Source organism: Alligator mississippiensis, chromosome 14 (assembly GCF_030867095.1).
Source record: "Alligator mississippiensis isolate rAllMis1 chromosome 14, rAllMis1, whole genome shotgun sequence".
NCBI lineage: Eukaryota > Metazoa > Chordata > Crocodylia > Alligatoridae > Alligator > Alligator mississippiensis.
Genome location: NC_081837.1, coordinates 5,444,641 through 5,454,703, shown reverse-complemented (window position 1 = coordinate 5,454,703; position 10,063 = coordinate 5,444,641).

Here is a 10,063-nt window from a genome sequence, read left to right as displayed (position 1 = left end):
CTGCCCCGGGCGCGCCTGCAAAGCCCGCACCTCCGGGCAGCCTCAGGCCGGGCCGTGGCAGGATGCGATGGGCGCAGGGCGCATCCCCCGCGGCCCGGGGCTGCTCTTCGGCTCCCTCCACTCACCCCGCGACACCCCGCGCTCCGACCGAGCCCCCCAGCCCGGGCCAAGGTGGAGGGCGCCTCCCGCCCAGCGCAAATTGTCCGGGCTCCCAACAGGCCAGAGCCCTCATCCACGTACCCCCCGGCTCCCACGGGGAAAGCCGGGAGAGCCCCTCTGCTCCTCGTCCAGACGCCTCTGCAGCCGCTGCAAGGCCGGGGAGGGGTGGAGATGCCCGGGGAAAAGCCCCACTGCAACCCCGCATCCCCAGCGCACCGGGGAGAGAAAATGCTAAGAGAAACATCCACGTTTTACATTGCATCTCACAGCCTTGGACTTCGGGGACAGATGGGCTGTTTTCCTAATGCCCAAGCAACTAAAAGACTGGGGAGAGGGAGGGGAGCCTGTGTGTGTCCGGCTTGCGCCTGTGAAACAAGTTTGTTTTTCCAGGGGAGGGAAAGGGCAGATAGAAGACGAATAAAAGAGAGCAGAGGAGAAGGAAAGAGGTGTGGGGCGGCGGAGAGATGATAAAGAAAGAGGGTGAAACCAACCCCAAGAGGGTGCGTCCAATCCCAGCTCATTCATCTTCATTGTCTCCGGGTGTGCAAAAGCAACTCCAGCATAAGGAAAAGCCACTATCAGAGCTAGGGCTTTATTTTATATCCTATAGATCAGGAGGGAGGCAAAGCTTTATTTTCGCCTAGAGACAGATATTTTATTTCTCTCTTACGGGTTTATGTGTGAGAGATGTCAAAAAGGTAAAATAGATTGCTAATGCATAGGCAAAAGGAAGCTGGTTTGGCATGCTCTGTGTCATGAGGGCTCCCAGGGAGAGCAGGCTGGGGATTTAGGACTGATGGGAGACTCTGGGGGATTTCTGCTAAAACATCTCTCTTCATAAATCCAGAAGCATGGTCAACTCAATAGGGAGAAAGAGTTTTAAAGGGAAAGAGTTGGAGCCAGGCATAAATGCGTGGCACAAAGGAATCAACTGCCTCGCACAAACACACACAATTGTCACACACCTCACAAGACTAGGGCCGCTCCGCTCCAGCCCCATACAGCCCTAGGGTCAGGCTGAAAAGCTTCCCCCTCTCCAGACACCGCTTGCACTCTCACTAAGCGCTCACTATTCATTTCTACTGGAAAATGTTCCTTTTAAAATATATCTATATATATTTTAGCTATTTCCATTTTGCATAGACATGGCAGGGTAAGCCTCTGCAATTTCTCAGCCCCAGAACTTGCTTTTAACTTTCCCATGTGTACATGTGCATGCACACGCTGTACACAGACAAACATATAGAGATGCATGTACTCTCACATACACAATTATAGCAATGCAAATGTATGTATCCAAATATCTCTCTTCACCGCTGTTACCATACTAATGAAAAATTCTGACGCTTATTTTACTGGAGAGCCCAGTACTCAGATAGTAGAGATTGAATGTTGATAATTTTCATATACGTACAGACGCACACACACACACAGTTTCTGGATGCTGGGCTACATACGGACCTATCTAAAATCCTCGCGGTGGATTTGCAAGGACCTTTTGCAAAGTTAAAATATATCTCCCCAAGCTGCAACAATTTTCATACTTTTTAACCTCGGGGATTTACTTAGCACATTAAGTTCAAGGCTCGGAAGCCCAAGGCTATTACTCATTTAGGTACTCCCTCCTCAACCCTTTCCACCACATATTTTATCATTTGACTTCCTGGTTTAAATTCATGTTATGGCAAATAATAGATGGTAATACTTTCCCCCTTCCTCGTATTAATTGTCTTTTCTGGCAAACCCTGCATTTGAGATGATTTAGTGCAAACAACAGCAACAAAGTGAAACCAGAAGATAAGTCAGAACAAAACAGAAAATGGTAAAAATCTCAGAACCTGATTTTCTTTGTTTTAACTTGGTTGGGGAAGTTGGCCTGCAACATTTCCTGGGGCAGATCACAGGATCCGTTCTGTCTGAGCTGGACAGCACAGCTCATACAACAGCAGAGTGTTGGTTCAGATTATACTGTTAATTATTATGGAGAATTTCTGTCTGTTTTGAGGTTACTTACTCAGAATGCCCTGAAATTTGGAGCTCAGGGCAGGGCTAATATATCAAATATGAGGATGTGTATACTGAGAAACAGCTACCTCCCTGACATTGCCCATACTCCAGGCAATAGGTTTGGGAGGGAGGCTGCTATGTTTCCTGAAATATTGCTCTTCCTGAGGTGACTGAAATCGGAAACAAAACGGAGCACCCTTTGCAAATTAAAAAGCAAGGTGTAGTTGATTAGCAAATTAATTATTTCAGTACCCCCAGGATTATATTGTTTTTCCAAGTTCTTCGGGCCTACATAATTTACTAATTTCACAGTCAGTGAACTTCCCAGGGAACGAGAGTCAATCTAATATATCTATCGGATGTGTATAGAAGACTTGCTTCATAAGAAGGCAGTAAGGCTAATGGGTATGGAAGAGGAAGCAGGACCTCTGGACCTTTTTCGCTAGCTTCTGCCATTGACTTGCTGCTTATCCTTGGGCAGGTCAGTTCACCCTTCCGTCTCTCCGGTTTCCCCATCTATAAAACGAGAGGCTGTCTCGCAGAGTTACGGTGTGATGGGACAATCCATTAGGGCTCAGAACCCAGTAGGGACAATCACACCCAGACCGGGCTCGACAGAGCGGCCCTGGTAGCTTTCGAGGGGGGGGCTGCTTAAGCGAGTATGGGAAAAGCTCTTGCAGGAAGAAGACACGATTCTGTCATTCACAAGCAGCTGGGAGAAGGCTGGAGGCACTGCAAGGGCTTTAGTTCACCAGCCAGTGGCGGCTTCTGATTTCTGACATCACTGCTATGGAGAGCGTTTGAGCACAGGGGAAAAAAAAAAAGAAATGAAACTGAACCGATGGAAGCGCCTCAATAAAACCTAACGAGAACAAACCAACGTTGGGGCATATCATCAATGCCCTCTGACCGCTGACTGAGAGCGTTAGCAGATCCCCATTTAGTACGTACAAAGACAACCCCTCCCTCCCACAGCCAGTGCTGCCGAGTGACTGAAACAGGATCACCTTTGCTCATGACTTGTTAAAATGAAACGGGAACCTACTGATATATTTGTATCCTGACTGGGCATTCCTGGCCCCGGTTGCAATCTTTCCCGGCGTGTTTATATGATGTTACTCTGTAATATATATATGCAATGTGATAAAAGAGGGTATATAATGCTCCCATTACAGGCTTCTATTTTGAGATCTCTCTAACCTGGCATACAAGCTGTGACAGGGAGCCCAATATGGACAGTTGCACTCACAGGATAGGGCTACATGGTGCGACACTGTACCATATAGACAGACCCACAGAGACTGACGTGCCATTAGACTGGTCTAAAACTGGAGTATCACAGCAATGAAAGTGCCAAAAATTATTCACCGTGTGATTTCATGCAGTTATTCACCGTGTGATTTCATGCATCAGCATATTATTATAGCTCACTCTTTCTTTTTTTATACAGATTATTATTATATCTTGCTAAAATTCAAGTATCACTTTCAACCATATATGTAGTGAGTTAATCCATGTACCACATATAGAATATATGCTGCAAAATTGCACATACAGCTATAATTACGTTACTGTGAAACATATCATTAGAGATACACAGAGAAAAGATTCTTTACAGACAAGACGAAAAAAATATTGGGTCATATTCTGCTTAGGGTTACACACCTGACATCTCACCATTTTTATCTGCTTTACAAGGGGAACTGAAGACAAAACTGAGCTTAGGGTAGCTTCAGTGGGTTACCTTACTTTAGCTGAGTTTTGATAGTGCCTGGATTTCACACATCTGTGCTTATAGTTTTATACCAAAGGCCCAAACTGGCAAACTCAGAACATGCAAAACTTGACGGAAAGATCCCAAGGCTGGTCAGTGCCCCCAGGAGGAAGAGATCCCAAGCCCCCTGACTCCCCCTTCAATACACTGTACCCACTTTCTTGATTGTAGGGTTGCCTGACAAGACAGTAAAAAACTACCTGATCCCTGCCCACATAAAACAGTTCCTACTGCTGCACCTCTTCTGCCCGAGGTCCACAGCTGGTGAACCATAGCCATGAAGTTTGTCAGTGCTGAGAATACCTCTCTCTCTCTGTAGGACACTGAGTATACTACAGCATCTGCTTCATGAGCTGACCATGTCATTCATAGGTGGCAAAAGTGTGCAGTGAAAAGGAAAATGCCCCATTCACACATCCTTTACCTGTTTATATCAATGTGTGCGCAAATTTTATTTTTGTTGAGTATTTTAAATGCATGGCTATTTGCTCGGTCTTTTGGCAGCCGGCTGTTAATATTTCAAGTTACAACTTATCACATCAACTACTTACAGAAACATGAACAAACAATGGCACAGAAACAGAATATCTAATAAGCTAACTAGAGAGGCATCCCTTCTTTCCTCTCAAAATTGATGACCTCTCACAACTTGTCAATTGGATGTGTCACTTGCAGGTTAAAGGTATTGATAACCTCCTATCAGTTAGCCTGTTGTATATTCTCATTTTATATCTCTATATCTGCAGGTGACGATGACTTGAAAGAAGAGTTTGAAACATCTAAACACAAGAGTTTTCCCAGTTTATGAGACACCAAAGAACTGAATATAGTGCTGCAGATTTGTCAGTCCCATTAGTTTGTATTAGTAGGACTTTCATTAAACCTTGTTGAAAATAGGGTGGGGGGGAGGTGTCTCGATTTTTTAAGGAGTAAAATCAAATGCTAGTGAAATTTTACAAATGAGCATGTTTCTCTGACTATCCTGAAATTACAAGGTGTCTTTCTGATGTCACATTTTCAGCAGAGAGATTCTGTGCTGGATTTTATTAGGCGTGTGGAAATACAGTGCAGTACAGTGCAATGCTCAGAAGTCTGAGTAATATGTAAATGTTTGTACATTTTTCTACCAAAGTGCTTCTCTGGTATGCTGCAATAAAATCTTTGTTGCCTTAATTAGTTATTGTTTATAAGGGGTTTAAGATCCTGGAACTGATCCCAGGATGAAAAAGAACATATTAATAGTGGATAACAAATAAAATTGGACCTTATATATCACTACAGATAGTACTGTTGGTTTATTTGCTTACTTATGTGTTAATAAGCTAAAATCAAGTTAAAACTCTGGCATGTGTTTTCCACAGATGCTCTTAAACCAAAGAAAATATTACTGAAAGAGAAGTTTCCTTTTTCTGCTCATTTGTAACAGATTTGGGGGGGGGGGGGGGGCTGGTTTCATGGATGAGCTTTTCTTCCCATCCAGCATCTCACTTTTCTGAAATGCTACTCTTTGTATAACCGAGCACTTCATGCCTCCTCCTAAACAAGAGTGGAGTCACGGGATCATCCACAAGCTTTGGTGGAGACTGAATCTCAGTCCACCTTTTGTTCTGGATTTTGCAGTCTGTAGTTGGCTCAACGCAGATCCTGCATCCAAATGCCCACGCTGATCTGAACCCAGACACAAACTTTGTCTCCATGCCCCATCTCCAACTATAACCTGAACCCAGACATACAGGCATGAGCCACAGCCCAAGGCTAACAATGAAAATCTTGCTATTGAGTTCAGAGGGCTCAGGCTCCATCACCCTGGCACCTGCGCACCTTAAGAAAACATTGCTAAATACAGCCCAGAGAGGTAGTCTATAAGGTATATCCCAGCCCTGCCTTCTGCCTAAAACACAACACAGCATGTGTAATCTCTGCTCACTGCTGTACCCCTGCCTGGCTTTACATAAAATCAATAAAGTGTTAATTCCAAACAAATCTTTTATGCATACCTGCTGGAGATTATGTCCTCTCAAAAAAGGAATACATGGAAAGGTTCATTTCCCTCCTCCGTCTGCAGGGTGGACAAGCAAATACACAAAACAAAGTCCTCAGGTACTGCAGGATTGCTTCAATATTTGAAGAATGGTTTAGGGCTGTGTGTGTTCTGGAAAGATGATTTCATACAGTAGCTGTTAAAATCCCAGATTAATATTCTGCTGGGTTACTGCTTCAGGAGGAGGGTGGGGGAAGCTCCATTTCCAAATACATATGTCGTTTAATTTCACATATGTGAACTCACCCGGTTTAATGTACTGGATATTTATTTCTTTAGCAAGCATTTAAAAAATAAGAGACAAAAAAAAAAGGACAAAGCTTTCCATGGTCTCAGAATAAACAGTGGCAAAAAGGACTGCTCTGGGAAGTATAGTGGCAGTGTTTAAAATGCTTGATGGGTCACTGTGCAATGGCAGTGACAATGTGCATTTAGTTACTTGCTCAGGATGCTACACAGATCCTACACGCAAATGTGGTACATGAAGCAACTACCAAACACACACAGGGCATGTCTACACGAGGCACTTTAAGGCACATTAGCCTAAATTTAAGGCACATTAGGGCCCACGTCTACACATGTGCATCCATAATGCACTTTAAAAATGGTGATTTGGGGTTAATGCATGTATCAAATTTAGATGCAAATTGTTAAAGCGCATGAACACACATGTAGATGCATTAAAGCACATTAATGCTGTGTGTGGACTGACTTGGGACTCCCTTTAGTTCCGAGTCAGTACACGCATTGTGTTAACGTGCTTTAATGCCTGCACGTGTAGATGCCTGTCTAAACTCACTTAATGTGCTTTAAGCTAATGCACATTACATTTAGGCATGCTTAAATGCATGGTAGATATGCCCACATGCTGCAGGTGAGCCACCTGGGAGAGAAATTGCGAGCGTGGGGGCTGGCTGCAATGGAAGAGCAAGGTGGAAGCAGAGAAAACAGCAATTGTTTTTTTGTTTTTTTCAATTCCTTTCTTAAACCACGTTGGCTTATTTTTCACAGTGCTGACTTAGTACACATTACAAATATTTGCAATCCCCTATCCCACGGATGGACACAATCTGCAGAGCCAATCAGTTACTTGCTGCTTTGATGTCATAAGCATGTGTTGTGCAAACTTGAAGTGGAAAGAGAAGGAGCAGGCTTAGAGTCGCAGGAGTGAGATACAGCAGAAAACCAACTCTCACATGTAGGGAGAGATTGTCCATGATCCTGAGCCCTGTTTTGCCTAAGTAACACAACAGCCATGCAAATGGGTGCCAAATGCTCTAAATGAATCAGGAGATGTCACTGTACAGGCAGCAGCATCTTTGGCGCACAGTCTGGGACTCAATTACTGGAATCTAACTCCTCTGCCACTGACTCACTGTGCCTTGAGCAAGTCACTTAACCCGTCTGTTCTCCTGTTGCTCGCTGATAAAAATGGGGATATTAATATTTACTTAACTCACAGGGGGCAATTCCCTAATGCTTGCAAAGCTGTATATGATCCTTGTATGCACAGGGTGCTAAAAAAGCCCATATTATATTTACAACACATTTCATTAGCACATTTCAGTTAGAAACATTTAGACATGTCACCTTGCTGTACATCTTTTCCCCACCATTTTCTGCCTGGTTTATATAGACTCAAATCTTTGGGGCAGAGACTGTCGCTTATCATGTGAACATACAGTGCTCAGTACAGCCAGGCTGTGATCACAGTTACGACTTCTAGGGTATATGATTAATTAAACGCTACAGATCTTATCATCATGAACATAACATGTGAAAGCATGGAAAAAAGGCAATAATTTAATGTGCACGTACCATGAGGGGTGAGACACTTTTCACAATGTAATGACGGTAAGAACACTAGGGTTTCTCTTACATACAAGTGAAGAAAAGGCCAGTGTTTTTAGGGGTGGGACAGTTATACATAATTAGGAGCTATTCACTAGACAAAAATCTTGCAAAATTTTCCAGCCAGAGAAATTCCAACACAAAAAAGAGAGACCACCATCTATAAAATGAAGCTGTGTGCTAAGCTGCGTTATTTAAGCTTACTTTTTTTTTTTGGGTGGGGGGTGTTAAAATTGACTGAACTTCCTGTCTTTCCATGCAACCAGAAAATTGTGAAAGATGGTCAAGTATTAAAAATGTTTATAATATGGTCACGTAACCAAAATGCACGCATTGAATGTTAAATCTTCTATCGGAGAGCTCAGCTGTTTTTTTCTTTTTCTTTTTTTTCAAATCTGCAAAATATAATTAAATCGGTATTGGTAAAAAATAGATAGCCCAGTCTGAGCCCCTTCTATGTATATTGCAGACATGCTGAGGTTCCTTTTCCATAAATGTTAAGCAGACATCTGTAAACATAATTGGAATTTACTGCACACGTGAATAACTGCATATAAATGAGCCTGGATCATTGGGGTTTAAGAAAGGGTTGCAGGCTTCTTTCCCCCCTTTACTGATAAGAATCCAGCAGTTGCAATGCACGTCCTAACTCAATTCCAAATGTCAATTTTCTACATTTTAATTTTTTGCATAGCTGTTACCTGGTTCCATTTATCACAAAACCTCTAAAGATGGGATGTTCTGTTGAATTTAGGACATTTGCAGGTTTGTTCATCAGTCTGATGGTTATTCTTTCAGAAAATGCAACGGTGTCATCGTCAAGGGTAGAGACCCGGGCATCTAAGGAAACTGAACATGGGTGACTTCATACGTGTTGTTCTTTATTTTCTCCCTTCGTTTCCTCCTCCCCTTTTCTCCTTCTTTAGGGGCTGGATCCTACAAGATGCTGAGACCTCTGGCCATGATCCAGCAATGCATTTAGGGATCCTGCTCCCACGGACCAAATACTTAAGCATGTACTTAAATTACATGCAATAATCATGCCACTTAAGTCAAATTAAGCCCATTCTTTTAAACCAATGATTCTCAGTCAGGGTCCTCAGCCCTTTGGGGTGTCTTGAGATCCTTTTAAGGGTGTTGCAGACTGCCAGGCAATGTTGGCACTATTAGGAAATAGGAATCCATAGCATTAAAATCATTCTGCCCTACTGTGGTCTTCCTGAGTTCTTTGCAACAAAATTGCTCTATTATTTTTTGGTAGTTAAAAATGAGTAACACCTAAGAGCTGGCATTTTCTGAGGAGTACCTTGAGCCTAAGAAAGGGCATCTTGAGCCTAACAAGAGGTGCCTTGAGTCTAACAAGGCTGAGAACTACTGTTACAAATCTTTGCTCAATTGGGCCTTGAGTGCTCTGCTACTGGCAAGGTCAAACTCTAATTCCTGCTCTCACACCAATATACCCCACACCTTTGACCTTTGAGGATGCAATTGCTAGTGAAGAGTTCAGCAACTGTTCTGATATGTAGGGGTCTGGTTATCTGTTTTTTTGTAAAAGGGACTGTAACAGGAAAAAAATGAAGACTTATCCATGGGGGAAAATAATGACCCACTCATTAAATGTGTACTTTTGCAACTGATTTACTTAAACTAGTGCAAAAGTCTGTCTGGCCACACTGACTTCACTTTCATTCAGGATTATTTTGATTTGGCTTAAAACCAACCGGCTGTGGCACAAAGTCACACCCGTTTTGTTAAAAGTGTGTGATTTTAGACAGATTTAGCTAAACCAGTGTGACAGAGCGTGTCAGTGTTCTCCCATCAATTTAAGCTGGATTTGTACTTGTTCCTCTTCAAATCAGCAAACATACAGGTGCAACCTAAACCAATATATCTGGTTTTAAACTGATGTGAGCCTGAAATCAATATGTGCAAGGTGCCTAAATGCCTTTGAGAATCTGGGCCTAAGTGGTTGTAAAAATCCCATCCTAAAACTCCTCATAAAAGAAAAAGAGCTGTGTAGCCCGGCAGAGAGACACAAACTTAGTGCAATAGCTTAGGTTGGGTCTGCATCCTTCCCAGACCTGCAGAAGGGCATTTTGTGCCTGAAAGATTGTCTAACACTTTTCACAACTGTATACAGCTGTTCTAATAAAAGATATTACTTAGCAAATGTTGCTTCTTGCATATTCCCTGGACCACCATACAACACAACTACAACATCTCTAAAACAA